This window comes from Ambystoma mexicanum, chromosome 10 (genome assembly GCF_040938575.1).
Source record: "Ambystoma mexicanum isolate Mex_15411 chromosome 10, UKY_AmexF1_1, whole genome shotgun sequence".
Lineage (NCBI taxonomy): Eukaryota > Metazoa > Chordata > Amphibia > Caudata > Ambystomatidae > Ambystoma > Ambystoma mexicanum.
Genome location: NC_090932.1, coordinates 1,036,684,613 through 1,036,701,549, shown reverse-complemented (window position 1 = coordinate 1,036,701,549; position 16,937 = coordinate 1,036,684,613).

Sequence of the window (16,937 nt, the reverse complement as noted above, 5' to 3'; positions counted from 1 at the left end):
ATGTATATCAAATAAACATATAAAAAATGGTGCTTTTCAAAATATATTTCTGGGGAAGAATTTTGAAGAAAGTAAAACAAAGCATATCTGCATTTATAGCAACACTGTGTCCCTTTTTCATAAAAGAAAGTAAACCCATATCAATACATTTGTATACCTGTCACAATTTATTGGGCAGTCACTTTCAATTTAGGGAGTTCTTTTCCCTTTGAGCAAGGTGGAGCACAACAAAGTGCTTTGCAGATTCAACTTTAGTGAGGCCTCCAACCCATCTCGTGCCATTCAGCAAATACCCTCTTTAGCACCAATGAGCTAGGAACCAGGCCGGTGTATAGAAAGAATATAAATGTATTTAAGGTTTGTCACAGAATAATAGAACCAAAACATCAGCCACCAATGCCGTGGCACTACACAATATCACAATTTCAAATTACTTGCAGCAATTGACTGACTTATATTTCTAATGGACTTACATAAACTGCAACACACAGCTAATGTTTAGAGATGGACAGTCATCAATTTACATCAGTTTTCTTGCAATTGCACCAATAAAACAATATAACTCACACAGTGATTGCTTAGTTTGTTATAAGGCTATTTTCTCCAAGCAACCCCCAGCCCTAGGCATCAATTAGATATGACCAAACATCGTTTTGGATTTTATCATTATTAGATAGGCAATGTTTTGAAAAGGAACTCCAATGGAAAAATCGTGTGGGCTTTTTGTTTTAAAGTCAAGGTCTGGAAAAGGAACTCCAACAGGAAAATCATTTTGGGCTTTGTATTTGGAAGGCAATGTTTGGGAAAGGAACTCAATGGGAAAATCATTTTGGGCTTTTCATTTGAATAAAATGCAGGGCTTTGGGATTCTGTTTTGGGATGCAAAATGGGAAATCTCGTTTTGCATACTCTACATTCACTTGAATGGCAGAGTTTTAAGGTTACTTATTTTGGGAGTATGGACACCCACCTTCGACAGGGAACAGGGGTTTAAGAACGGTAGAGTCACCTAAGTACTTTATTGTCTATACCGGCTCTAACACACTAGGCATGAACGCTGTTCGTTTCAAACTCTAACAATACTCATCCCATGATTTTTCTATATGGGAATTTATTGATTTAAGTTTCATTCACTTCACTAAGGGTCAAAACAGTTTCACCCTCTCCCCCGCAATTTAATGGAAATGATTAAGGCAGGCACTTCCACACACAATTTTATTTAAATGGAAAGGGTAGTTCTCAATGTGGAATTAATTTGAGTTATATTTAATAAAATGTGCCAAGGTTCTGCCCAGTTCCATCCCCCTGCCCGCTATGCGAAATGGAGATAAAGGCTGGCAGATTCCCCCTCACACTTCTGTTGACATTTGCATGTGAGAGGTAACATGCATTGCTTCACAAATACTGGAGCCATCTCGGGGTCCCTGGGTATGGTGGTTGAATGTATCCCTGTGCGTCCACATCATATGAATCCACTGCAAAGATATCCTGTAAATCTAAAAACACCTGTTTCAGCTACTGTTTTTGCTCCTTGGCCTCACACGCATCAGTGAGATTGATTCATTCTTTGACCATCTGCTTAAATCCTGAAAAGACCTTGGGCTTGGCAATTTCAGTGGTATCCTCCAGTCTGGTGGACAGATTTCTCATGATGGTGTTGGCCTGATGGTGAGGTCACAAGGATTGGAGGTAGTCACCGTTGACTCAGAATACCCCCCTCATCCTTCCTGATGTCACAGGTCACCTCTTCCACATAATAAGGGCAGGAAGAGTACAACAAGAAATCCCCCCCAAGCCTCATTTTCAGGAATGGAGAAGGGTTCCCATCACCAGTTTATTCTCCGATCGGAATGACAGTGATGTCTGGGTCCTGATTGTTCTGGAAATAAAATTCTACTTCCTCGGAACTTTGTTCAGTAACATGGCATGTGCATTCAAACTCACATAATTTGTGCTTTGTTAGTATGGGTCCAGAGGACCTTTTTCATGCAGTCAATCAGGGGTTTCAACCTCTGAAGGTGGTCATTCCCCAAGAGACAAGGTGTGCCTTCTGGAGTCACATTTATCACTCGATGTTTCACCCTATGTCGCCCAATTTTTATTTCTAGATCCATAGTCCCTTTGATTGAAATATCATTCCCATCAAAGTTTTGGAGTTGTCCGGGAAGAGGTGTAGGGGAATTTGGTGACTCTCCCCCCTTCCTGAATTTAGTTGGTGGAAGGCCTTTTTTAACAGGAGGGTGGCTTGTGATCCAGTATCCACCAGCACTGATAATGCACACTGACCCTATACCTTGACAGCAGCATACAATCCTCCTTCTCTCTCCTCAGGGGTCAAAGGAAATGTGCATTATGGGCCAGCTTGGTGGTTAACTTTTTCATATTGAACTCCAACCTCTGTGATCTTGTCCAGTTTTCTGTATCGGAGTCCAGGAATTTGTAACAAAGATTTTGCCCCCAGAAACAGGTGGGATTGGGAAGTCCCACCCCCCCCCAGTTCTTCACTGTCCCCCTTTTCCTGGAGACTGTTACCCAAACCTGTTTGGGAGGAGGATACCTCTTAATTTCTGGGCCTTCTGGGTGGCATTGTTTGGGTTTAAGAGCTTCTTGCTCTGGGGTCGGTTGCCATACTTGCCCCATCACAATCACTGTCTTTTGGTACCCATTATTTCTAAAGAGGGATCCCTCCATCCCTAAAAGAGAAGATATTCTTCCCTGAATCTTCCAGGGATTCTTCTCCTCCGAAAGGGATGATGCAGACTTCCTCCAGAAAGTGGGTTGTCTTTGGCTTTCGATTTCTCCAACTTATCCTCTGTTCTTTAGGTTGCAGCTATTTGGGTATAGAAGATGTATGTTCAGGCTCAGCGGTTTCCAGGGGCTTTGTTCTGTTGGGAAAGGAAGCTTCCTCTAGGGCTTTGCATCTCCCTTCCACCCTGGAACCTGTTGGTTGTTGCAGTTTTCTTCCCATCATTGCTCCCCCAGGGCATCAGAGCCAGGTGTTAAATTATTCTGGACAGCAGTTTCCAGTTGAGGGTTCTGCTGGGCCCTCAACATGCAGCCCAGCCATGTCTTAATTATTGGACTTGTCGCTCCAGTTGTGACATTGTTTCTGGTTGGTAGGGAGGTCTGAATTCATACCTTTGCTGCTCCCAGAAAGTGTATCAGTACCTTCTCCGGGAGTAGCTTGGATATTGGGAATTTCCCTGATAACCTGTCTTGAAAGCGGGACGAGAGAGGAGGATTATTCTTGAAATTAGGGTTTGAAGAGTATCTGAGAAAGAAGCTTAGGTTGAGAGTGGAGTATTTCTTTAGGGAAGTGTAGAGGAGGAGCCAAGTATTCCCACCCCAACTGCCCCACCCCTATTACCTGCATGTTGGAAACCAGAGTATGGGACATACACAGAACATTGGGAAAGACAAAGGCCAAAGGGAATCCGTGGGGCAAGGTACCCCTTGAGAAAACCATACCTGCACACAAAGAAATATGATAGTTGTCTAAATGAGATTCCTGAAGAAGCAGAGCAAATACATGGCAGAGAAGAGTGGTAACAACGCCATCCATTGCCAGTATTCGTCACACAGAGCTGAGCTGGCATAAATAGAAGAGAGGCAGAGACAAGAGAACACATATATTTTATAAGGCAGCAAGAAAGTACCAAGGATAAGTGACATCTGGGGATCTAGGTGAAGACGCTTATGCCACAGAAATAGATGAAGAAGTTAAGCCATCTTACACGTGTACAGATGCAAAAGAAACGCAAGCAGACAAAATGATCTTGAGGCTAGCTTTATAGTGAATAGATTGCGGCAAGCGCCTATATATAAATATATATATATATATAATCCACTACGTATTATACGTATTATAGCAGTGCTGGACAGTAACAAAAAGGCCTAATTTCTAGTATGTTGCAGTTAAAAAACAATTGGATTACAAAGTGAATATCAGCAGACAGGGTTGGATGAGGCAAGAAGCCAAGGTCTTATCAAACTGGAGTGAACTGACATTGGATTCAAATCATGTGAAAGAACAGAACTCTTGTTCAGAACGCATGAACAAAACAAGGAAAATAGGATTTTAAATACATTAGAAGCTCAATTCCATGGTCTCCAGTTACGTGGAAGAATGAAGTTGGACGAGCGAGAGGTCACACCTACTCATTAGGGCAGACTGTGCCTTCACTCTTTAATATCTCAGAGCTAAGAACACTCTCAAGGCCGAGCTTCAAAGCCTCATTGACAGTAGACCACTGAGATGATGATGGATTGATATGCTAATTGGTAGGAAGCAATGGTTAAGGCGAGCTCACCAGCACCTGGATGGCCAGCCTGCATGCTGCTAGACGTAGGTGGAAAAGTACTGACGGAGGTTAGAGTGCCAACCAATGATAGAGGACTGTATAATTAAGGGTCCTATAGTTGTGAAACCAATGGGACGTTGTGTATTTGGTGACGTTCATAGTGGTCATTTTTTGGGGAGGGCTTAGTTGCCCCACCTGATGTTAAGAAGCCTATCACTTTCTTTCACTTTCTTACACTAGTATGGATCGTATACTTAGATGTTCACTGAGAGCCAATCACCCATACTCATAGGTTTTTGTAGTTTGCCACGTAGGATGACGTTGACGGAATTGACGAAGAGTTTTGTGCAAAAGATCTCAGTTTTTACTAATATGCATTGACTTAGAGGATCGAGCGAGTGCGTTGATGTTCGTTGTACTCCCTGATTTAGATAATTGATATTAAAACAGTGTCCTATTGCCAACTAACTGAAACGTTTCAATTATTTATGTATGAATGCAAATCTCCAGGGTAATTGCTACTCATCTTAAAGGGCTGGGTTATCCAGTTCACGTGGTAGCGGAGCGGATGGTTCACAGCCATCAACCCAAGTAAACTTCAGAGTCCCAGCAATATCGAACAACCTTTTCCATTCAGCTGAGATGACATGAATCTCCCCGTAGATAGTGGTTATTGTAAAATTCAAAAGCTTGCAAGCGCATTGTGACGGGTCCCCTGGTTTCAACAGAATCCCCTCCCACGTCTACGAGAAGCTGATCGTACGGAAAGTTGAAGAGGCACTGAAAAAAGACATATGATCCCGAGAGTCAGAAGACGAAAATGTGAGTGGTGAGTAAAAAACTGAGAGAGTTGGCAAAACGTATGGGTGATGAGAGAAAAGAAGTAAGAAAAGGGAAAAGTGAGTAACGAAGGGGGGCAGGATAAATGTAACGTGAGAATAAGAGTGTTGTATATATAGTGAATAGATATTGACCTGAGTGAGGCCAAGCAATAGAAGTATTGTGAGAGAGGCCACGATAAATAGAGTTCGACCTGGCCCGTGTTTTAAAGAATGTATCAGAAGAAATCTGAACCTAGAGTCCCGTAGTGGATGACGTTGAAGACGGATTTGATTAAAGATTAATCTAAAGAGGTTAATTTAACTCTGTATGGAGTATCTTAGAGGGCAAGACAGACCTTAGAGAAGACTGTAGATAAGAATATATGTGACTGGTCGAGTTTGTCTGTTTGGTTTATGTGATTTTGAAAATGATGAGGTCATAAGCGGAAAAACTAATTGATTGTTTTGAATTGAACTTGGTGGTTGTTTTTTAGCAAGATTAAAGTAAAAAGTGCGATTATAGAGATTGGAGCCTGCGACGAGTGGTGCACGCTCATATTGTGTTATTTTTTTTTAAACACATTTTTGATTAAAGCAAGTGAGTGGTAAACAGGTTGAGAGTAAAGGGTTAAGAATGGAGGATATTACTCCACTTGTGCACCTCTACAAGAAATTGCCAAAACATGCACCCAAGCTTAGACACTATAGTGCGGAATGGGTTAAAGGAACCGCAGATAAAATGTTCATGCCATGGCCACAAGGAGGGTCACTATTGAAGGCAGTTTTGCAGCATATACAGGAAAAAAGCTAGACCAAAGATTCGCTAGCTTAGAGCTTTGGAAGATGTACCAAGAGGAGTGTGATGAGCTGCCTCCTGTAGATTGGATACTCAATATATGCAAAAGAGGCGGATGAGGACCCCTCTGATCCCCCGCCCCGGCTGAAATAGAAGACGAGAATAAGAAAGACAATGGGCTTTACCCATTAAGGGAGCCTAAGGCAGCAACAGGGTATAGCAACCTGGTTTATGAGTCACCTGCGCAAAGCAGTGATGAGGATTCAGAGAAAAATACTGAGAGATTTAATCTCTTAGGCTCCAAGAGACAAGGAGAGACGCGATAAAGAGAGAAGTGATCGAGCAAGCACATCTCTACATATAGGAAGAGAAATAAGGAGATGGAAGGGATAAAGAGATCAAGCTGATGAGTTAGCGCTATTACATCATAAATGGATGGGTGGTCAGATTCTGCTTAACTCGATGGTAAAGACATAGAGGATGTAAGGCAAAGGGACGATCAAGACGAGCAAGACAAAAAAGGTAAAGAAAGAGAGGAACTATTGAAAGACAAAGGAGAGAAAAGTAAGGATAGACAAAGACGAGCGCAGTTATATCAAGACGAGCAAATGAGAAAACAAGAAAGTGCAGAGGAGCAAGCGAAAACGCGATAATAGAGAGCAATCGATGAGCAGGAAAGGCTAGAAAGAAAAAGAATGGAAGAAGATGAACAAAGGTTGAGGGACAAACAAATACAAAGACGAAAGGATGAGGAGATACGAAGGGCAAATGAGAGAAGAGATTTGAAGAAAAAAGAAGAAGGCAGGGTCACAGAGGAAGCAAGGAAGCAAAGAGAATTTGACGATGATATGGAATGCAAAAGAAGACAGAGAGCACACAATCTTGATCGCTTGGAAAAGGAAGTAAGGAATCCTAATCCAGAGGTAGCATGGGAGGATATAGAGGAATTCTTCCAAGAATACAAATCATTACAAGGCCCGTCCAGAGTAAATCTAGAGAACGAGTTTGACTCCATGAGCATTGAGGAAGCGATAGATAAAGTATATAATTTAATGAAAGTCCAGAATGACTCAAAGGGGAAAGGAAAAATGATTGACTTGAGAGCACTCCATTGTACGACACAGAGGGAGCCTCATGTAGTAAGTGGCCTAAAGAGCTGTCTTTAGATAGACTGAATCTGAATAGAGATGAAGAGGAGAGAAGTTGCACAGGTTGGGCACAAGAAATGTCAGAGGAAGAAAGAGACAACTTCCATGGGGAAGAGAGAGGGGATGTATGTAGTCCTGAGGGATGTTTTTCATTGGATAAGGAAGTAAGATGGTCAGATTTAAACGCACCTATACCTAGGGTGTCAGAACCATTCATACAATTAGACCGACCTAAAGGGCAACTCCATGGTGAGAGGGGGAGTCATCACCGTATGTGAGCAGATTAAGATTGCTGCCAGGAAGAAGGCGGTGCAGGAATATTGTCCCTGCAGTGGACAGACAGAGGATGAAAACTGAGAATGAGTTTGTGGCTGCACAGTTTTCCTTGCTAGAAAAAGGGGGGGGGCAGATCACAGTATATACTGTGGCTCCAGATGGACAAGGATAATTTAAGGTGTAAACTCCTGAGTTTAACTTCTGGTGCTGGGAAATGGATACAGGAGTTAGAAAGTATGACGGGAGGAAATACATTGGCTATATTGGACATTAAGGGTCTCCTGATCGCCATACTTGAAGAGAGAGCTGATGACATTTGGTCGAGGCAGGATATGCTGGTGTTACTACAGTTAACACTGCTCATGACCGGGCACGGTTCAATAACTGAAGAGCGGCAGTCTGGAAAGTGCTTAGAGTACTATATCCAGACACGTCCGATATGGGAGCTATAATGATGAAAAAGATACAAGAAGTGGATGATCCGCTTCTTTACATTCAGAATTTTCAAGAGCAGTGGAGCTTGGAGACACGTGAAGCTTGGGGAAAATCTACACCTGTTTTTAATCATATATTGTGCCAAGGGCTGCCAGACCCTGTACAAAAGCAGCTCAAGAAGTTAGTGGGTATGGAAGCAGAACCGTGGTTGGAAATTCAGCTGACCATCGCACATTACTGCAGGCTCTTGCAGGAAAAGAATGTCAAGAAAGATGATGTAAGGAAAGGTGAAGAGGCAAAACGAGTACAGAAAAAACTGTCCAAATATGCCATTGAAGGGGCAATGTTGACTAGTGTAGATGGATCAAATTCACAGCAGACAATGAACATGCTGCAGGTGGATAATCAAAGGCAGTTCGATCAAGGTAATAATGGATTTGCTCCACGAGGAAGGTGAGGATTCCGAGGAAGAGGCTTTTAGAATAATCAAGGGAATTGGCAAAATAATCAGGGAAACTTCTAGAATAATCCGGGTGGGTTTCAGAATATACAGAATGATAATCAAAACATGCAGGATGGACAGATTAGGAGACCTCCAATATGTTGGACATGTGGGATGGCACGGCACTTTGCTTGCATGTGCTGAAGTCAAGGGTTGGTGCAAAACGGTCAATTCTTAAGAGGGGGGACATCAAACCCGCCTGTATATTCACAGCAGGATGGAGATGGGTTTGTTCAGAATCAAGCGATTCAGCAGCTGCAAGCACTGAGAGTGCACTAAGGCTTCCAAACACAGCAGGTAGCAGTCAATACGCCACAAGGGCAGTCGCAGCAGTCACCTATGCAGATTTAGCAGAGCAGGAGCACAGGGCAGTTAATGACTCCTAGAAAAAGGGGTGCTACTGTTGATGGAGGGAATCCTTTTACAGGTAACGGAATGAGACTGTATCCACAATAGGACAACTCATTGGGATACTTGATGTGTTCAGTACTATCTGTGATGCCGAATCTTCACGAGAAGCCGAGGGTAGACGTCAATATAGGAGGCAAACGTTTTTCATTTTTAGTAGACATGGGTGCAACGTGCTTATGTATACGAGAGGGAATGTTTTCAATGTCTGGCAATGCCACGAATACTCAAGGTTTCATAGGAGCTAAAAGCAGAGTTTGTTTTACTGAAGAATTACCAGTCTCTATAGGAGAGTGTGACATGTCGGTGCCATTGCTATTTTCAAGGCAGACATCTGTCAATATATTGGGTTGAGAATTAATGACAAATTTGAGTATGACAATCTCGTTTACTGATGAAGGCATAGTGTGTTCAACACCAGCAATGCATTATTTAAATGTGAGTGAATTTATTATGGCATTTTCAGGACAAATATCCATGAGAGCAATACCTTTAGAACCAGAGGTTTTTCATTATGGAGTACACATTCTGTTGACATGGTTACCAGGCCTAATAGGCAGAACTATGAGAATACCTGATGAGTTTTTATTTAGACCAAAAATACCTATGCGTGAAGAGGAAGGGAAAATATTTCCTTTAGAATTAAAAGCAGCCATAGCGCGAGGGGAAATGGCTTTGCTTGATGCGAATGATCATAATGGTAGTGATGGAGCACAGGGATTGCCTTTGGGGAAGGTTACAGATTGACTGACTTCACTAATGATGATCTATTTGGAGATCATCCATCTGATGACGAGGTAATATTTGAGATGAGCATCACTTATTGGGTGAGAGCAATTAAACGAGAGGTATCTCAGAAAATGATGTTAGCACAAAACCGTCCTGAGTATTTTGACAAAGACATGGCGAAAGTGCCCGTTTCATTATGGACTACAGGCCTCTATGAGGTAGGCCTGTTGAAGGGGGTTAGAGAAGTGAAGAACAAACTGAAACCAGGAGCAATTTTACCTCAAGCACGACAGTATGCCATGTCTCGAGAGGCAGATGAGGGTACTTTTAAGACATTTTCTGCCATGATGGATCACGGTATATTAGTGACATCAGAGTCACAATGTAATGCCGCAGTATACCCTATCAAAAAATCTAAGGGGGGGTTTGTGAAGACTAATTCAAGATTTATGGCAGATAAACCAGATTGTAGCGGCCTAGTTCACTGTAGTTCCTAATCCTGCTACAATCTTATGTAATATACTGTTGAAGCACGATATTTTACTGTGATTGACTTGAAAAATATGTTTTTCTAAATCCCATTTCACAAAGACCTCAGGATCTGACGTCATTTACATACAGACAGACTAAATTAAAAAGCACAAGATTACCCTCAGGGATTGTGAGTCTCCATCGATTTTCAATAGAGTCCTCCAGATGGAATTAAGCAATATTGATTTAGAAAGTGTTGTGTTGCAATATGTAGATGACATTTTAGTTTGCAGCACTTCTGGGGAAGAATGCACACGCGATTCTGTTCAGCTGATGGTTACACTTGCTGACAAAAGATATAAGGTTGACAAAGAGAAGTTACAGTATTGTCAACAGGAAGTGTTATACATGGGTCAATTGATTTCACATGAAGGAAAGAAGGAATCATGTAGACCAGGAAGAAACAGTGTACAGTGACTTTGCCTATGTGACGTCAACGGTGCAGACAGGGTTGGCATGTTGGAAAAGGAGGGGCTACGCCCAAGCGGATGGTACGCCAATGCAGCACGCCACCTTGTTGGACAGGCTTATTAAGGCACTGCAACTCCCAGTAGCCATCGCAGTCGTTAAATGAGTAGCACACAATAAAAGGGTGGACTTTATCTCACGCAGTAACCAGCAACGATGAAGTAAAAAACTCGCTGAATATTCAGAACATTTTATGTTGTTTGATACTCCTGATGTAAATGAAAAAATGGTTGTAATGATGAACGTGTCTGAAAGATATAGTGATTTGTCAAAGATACAATTAATAGAGGTCCAGGAGTAAGTACCTCAAGATGAGAAGGATTTGTGGACGTGAACAGAGTGTTCTTTAAACCCCTCTGTAGCATTGTGGTGACAAGACAGCACTGGTAAACCGGTGATTCCTGTAGCCTTATTCAGGGTGACGCTGGAACAGCTACACTAACCTGTGCATACAACTAGAAAAAACCTCACTGCAACATTGCAGAGGATTGGTTTGCACCAAATATGTTAGAACATGTTGCATTCTATGAAGTGAACTGCATTTTGTGTCAAAAATTCACGGCTGGACATACACTGCGCACAGTTAGTGGGGTTATTCTGAGACCCAATGGCCACTTTCAGCATTTTCATATCGACTATGTCAACATGCTGCAAGTATGTAATTGATATAGATATATGATTGTAGTGGTTTGTACCTTTTCTAGATGGATTGAGTCTGATCCATGTATACACCCAGACTCTACCTGTGCAGCCAAATTCTTAGTGTGGGAAGTGTTTCCTAGATGGGGAATATGTGAAGTAATAAGGTCAGACAATAGCCCGCATTTTGAGAATAAGACTTTTGAGCCTTTCATCCACAAGGAAATTTGATCTGTGAACGGCTCAATGGCTTGCTTAAAAGAGAGGATAGCCAAGTTGAAGCTTACCTTGAAGAAAAGGTGGTTGCATTGCCTACCACTGGCATTATATACATTAAGGAACCAACCAGATTCGGACCACCATCTCACCCCCATGAGATAGTGACAGGGAGGCGGATGAGGACATCCCTCACACCTCCATCCAGAGTTAGAAGTGATGCTCATCCTACCTCTGAATTGTTAGGAATGACGTTACGTGACTATCTTATGTGTATGACACCACTGATGTGGGGCAGTACAGAACACAAAAGGAGATGCTTCAACAAGTAGAATTCAAGAACTTTGTCTTCCCAAATTATTCCCCAGAGATGCAGTCCTAATCCTCAACTTCACAAGGAAGTGGCATGAGCCCAGATTTAACGGCCCTTTCATTGTGGAAGACGTCATGCCGTCTGCAGTCATAGTGCAAGGTAGACGTGCTTGGACCTTTTTAGGTGACATAAAGGTCTACAGTGGAGAAACACACACACCCCCCTCACCCTTCGTAAGCAAGCTTCGGAAAAGAACCTCAGCAAATGCAGAAAGGGTCTATGATGAGGAAGAAGGACGCATAGGCTGTCAAGTAAAAGATAAAGTGTTCATTGGACTGTGGTTTGATTCAGGACACTCTATTAGCCATTTATAAATGAGTTAAGGGAAGATAATCAAACACTCTTTGTAGTCATTTCAGGGTTAAGGGGTTAAGGGAAGATCTTTTGTTCTGAAAGCCACAGGAGTTTCTTCACTTTGGACTTAAGCCTTGATATGAGAGAAATATGCCAAATTCTGAGTTCTTTTTTGACCATTGGAAGAGGGTGCAGTACGCTGATTGGTTTTTTTACTGAGATCCTGTTTGGAGACATCCATGGTGGTACCCAATGACAACACTTCATGGATCATATTCAAAGTTTTTCTCTTTATATTGCATGCATGTCCTACAATTTTGTGGAGAACTACTAGCATTCATGTTTTCCTGCAAGATCCTAAGAATGGCCCATTCGTGAGGAGATTGCTCGCAGCAATTATTGAGCACATTTTTCAGCTTCCTGAATACAGCGGGGAAACGACAAATGCCTGTATCAGCTGAAAACGCACACCGATTGGTCATTTTGGTCTTCTATTAACTGGTTGAAGAGTGTCCATGACTTGCTGGAAGACACACTGATGTGCGTACATGTCTAAGGGACCCGAGAAATAATAATAATAATAATAATAATAATAATAATTTGGCACTTATATAGCGCTACGAACCCTCAGGTATCTGAGCGCTGCTTATTATTACCCACGGTGTGTGGTGCTCATTTATCGACCTCGGAAGGATGAAAGGCTGAGTTTGGCCCCGCCGGGATTCGAACCTGCATTAGCAGACTCTGCACCGATGTCAAAGCGAGCGCTCTACTCGCTGTGCCACTTGACCGGCTCAACTGGGAACTGGTATAAATTATCAAGATGGTTTAAACAAATAAATTAGCTTGAGAACACTCTGTATGAAACCTTTGGAGGAAGAAATCCAGATAAGACAGCTGATCAAGGATAAGTGCCGAGCAGAATCAGCAGATTTCAGAAGCAGTACGTGATGTTTATGTATTAAAGTTACTTTTCCTTCCTTGGGCATTAAAGATGGGAAGCGTTAGTCCCAACATTGTTATTCCAGAATCTGGGAGACGTCCACAATGTGAAAGAAGTTGTTGCTGTAAATGGTCATACTTATGCATCATTTATGCTTGTATCTTGTTCATAATAATACTGCTCTCACTCACAGTGCGTACGTCATATTGCATAAATGTACATGGAGCTAAGACGCCTGTGAATCTTCCTGAGCAGAAGGAAGGTACAATGTGGCAACTACTAGGCAGCCAAGATCCTATGTAGCAATTCCTGTTCCAAAGAAAGATGATAAATTGCCTGAGTCTAAGATAAATGTTAGTAACAATCGTTCACATGCTAAAAGTTTCTTAGAGACTTTGTTTTGACGTAAAATACAGGCTTGGCAAGACGGGCAGGACAAGAGGTTGTTAGACTGTGAGCCCATACAAGTAATGCATGCAAAAACACCTGATCCTGTGATAAATGACCCCAGGGTAGTTTCTTAAAGGAATTCACACATGGAGATTTTGCTAGACATTTTTTATGCCTAAATGGTATGCTGAGAGGATGAAACTTTCTGAACTTTCTCCTACGGCAGCACATGTAGGTGTACTCAGTCCACTGCTAGATGTACCTATGATTTATCCAGTCAGAGGGAGTTATGCTGGCACACTTCATGATATGATCATAGAAGGACATTTGAGAAGAATGAAGCCTAAAAGAAGCACCAAGGAAGATGATTTTGAATTAAATGATTACCTGGACAGTCCAGCTCACTTGGTAAATAACATATGGTACCAGCATATGAAGGAAGTGGGAAGAAGGACCTCAAAAGAGGAATGATTTGTATGTGCACTCCTGCCTTATAGTATGGGGAAGTCTAAAATCTTCATAGCTATTGAAATAGATGTCCAGACAGCACATTGTCTTTCGCACATAGCACTTTGCAAAACCAGAGGCCCGTTCATGGGTCGAGAGGCCTATCCCAAGTGGGCAACTGAATGGACAGATCCAGATGAAGATGGCTATATCCAGGATACAAAGACAGGAAACGTAACCCGTATTAAGAATCATGTGATTAGATATGACAAGCCTATAGTGAAAGTAGCTGGAATTAGATGGGAAGTAAATAGAAGACTGGAGAGTCCAGGGAAATCTGCAGAAGATATTCAAAGATGGAATAACAGAGGACAGATGCAGATTTGGGGATTACTGTTATCTCCAGATGGATGGGAAGAAGGAGTGTTGATCTGCAGAGCCTGGGTGGTCATTGGTTGTTATAAATCTGTCATTGACATTGTACAGAATGGCTGCAAGCCATTATGGCCAAGACTTGCTAAGCTACTGACTTGGGTCGAAGACCGGGTAGGAACCTTGCAGGTAGTACCCTTGGAGAGTTAAAAATTGTTTTTCAGAAATAATGGCACAAGAAAAGTTGGAGAAAATCAGAACTGTGGCTGAATCTTTGATTTACCAGGATGATACATGGAACAGCAGTAATCATGGATCATTATTGGGCTTGTTGATCCAGGGCATACATGAAGCTACCCAAGGATTGTGGAGGAGGATGCTCATTAGTGAATGTCCATGTTCCAGCATTGGTGATTCCTAAAAGTGGCTTGAGTCTTGACAGTTTTCCAAAAGCACATGCTCACCTGAGGAAGAAGAGATCCGTGGAGCTGATGAAGAGAATGAAGAGAGAGAACTATTTTTCAGCAAAATCCATAGAGGCCTTTGATGCTATTCCATATGAGCCCAGGGTGGGAATTGCTACAGATGATCAACATAACTTTAAAGGGATTCAATGCAATCAGAGAGGATATGAGAGCCATATGACTAATGACTCTCCAGAACAGATACATTTTGGATATGATCACAGCTATGGATGGAGGTGTTTGTGTAAAAATTGGAGAATCATGTTGCACATGTATACCTTTTCATGATGACAAGAATGGAACCCTGACAGAGGCCATAGACATGAAACTCCATGGTCAAATGATAGATGAAGTAGAAGACACTGCGGATGTTACCCTGATTGTGTTGGTGTTGCTTGGATTCTATGTAATCAAGATAATAATCTTGCAATGCAAAAACACAGCAAAAAAAGCAATAGAGATGAATATCATGATCGATGTTGAATCAGGATGGAAAGCCAAAGACCTGACAAATGAAGAAATCAGAGACTTTGTGAAGGCCAGTATCCATGCACCTGAGGGAACAAAGTTCCTGTATCCAAAGAACCATAAGAAGTATACAGGAATATGGATCTATTGCAGTCCAAGTAGACAATGCATGCTCATGACATGGAACAAAGATGAGTATGTGAAATCATTAGGATGCTTGAAAGGTGTCATAAAAATATGGATCCCTAAGAAGCTCTTTTTCAGAAGAGGATGCCTAGATGTGAAGGATGATGAGAGAGTGGTCGATAAATCGCCCAGAGGGTGCAGTGTAGAGGAGGAGCCATGTACTCCCACCCCAACCGCCCCGCCCATATTACCTGTATGTTGGAAACCAGAGTATGTGACATACACAGAACAGTTGGAAGGACAAAGGACAAAGGGAATCCTTGGGGCACGGTACCCATTGAGGAAACCATGCCTGCACACAATGAAATATGATAGTTGCCTAAATGAGATTCCTGAAGAAGCAGAGCAGATAAACAGCAGAGAAGTGTGGTAATGTCACCAACCATTGCCAGTATACGTCACACACGTCCTGACGTACATAGAAGAGATGCAGAGACAAGAGAATGAAGCTATTCTATAAGGCATCAAGAAAGTACCAAGGATAAGTGATATATCGGGATAGAGGTGAAGAAGCTTATTCAACAGAAACAGATGAAGACGTTAAGCCATTTTACACATGTACAGAGGCAAAAGAAACGCAAGCAGACAGACAAAGTCATCTTGAGGCTAGCTTTATAGTGAATAGATTGCGGCAAGCGCATATATATATATATATATGCATATGGACAAGTAAAGGATGGATGTTTCCACTACGCATTATAGCATTGCTGGACAGTAGCAAAAAGACCTCATTTCTAGTATCTTGCAGTTAAAAAACAATTGGATTACAAAGTCAATCTCAGCAGACAGGGTTGGATTAGCCAGAAGCCATGGTCTTATCCAACTGGAGTGAACTGACATTGGATACAAATCGTGTGAAAGAACAGAACTCTTGTTCAGAAGGCATGAACAAAACAAGGAAGACGCCAGAGGTTCATTAAAAAATAATATTTTAAATACACTAGAAGCTCAATTTCATGGTCCTCAGTCACGTGGAAGAATGAAGTTGGATGAGCATGATGGTCACTCCTACACATGAGGGCAGACTGTGCCTTCACTCCTTGAATTTCTCAGAGGTAAGAAAACTTTCAAGGCCGAGCTTCAAATCCTAATTGACAGTAGACCACTGAGGTGATGATGGATTGATATGCTAATTGGTGGGAAGCAATGGTTAAGGCGAGCTCACCAGCACCTGGATGGCCAGCCTGCATGCTGCTAGACATAGGTGGAACAGTTCTGACGGAGGTTAGAATGCCAACCAATGATAGAGGACTGTATAATTAAGGGTCCTATAGTTGTGTAACCAATGCAACGTCGTGTATTTGGTGACGTTCATAGTGGTCATTTTTGGGGGAGGTCTTAGTTGCCCCACTTGATGTTAAGAAGCCTATCACTTTCATTCACTTTCTTACACTAGTATGGAACATATGTTCACTGAGAGCCAATCACTAATACTCATAGGTTTTTGTAGTTTGCCACACAGGATCACATTGGTAAAAATGTAGGTTGACGTCATTGATGACGAGTTTTGTGTATAAGAGCTCAGTTTTATCTAATATGCATTGAGTAGGAGGATCGAGCGAGTGCGTTGATGTTTGTTGTACTTCCTGTTTTAGATAATTGATATTAAAACAGCTTTATTTTTGCCAGCTACCTAAGTCGTTTTTGATTATTGATGTATGAATAAAAATCTGCATCCCCATCCATCTCCAGGGTAATTACTATTCATCTTAAAGGACTGGGTTATACAG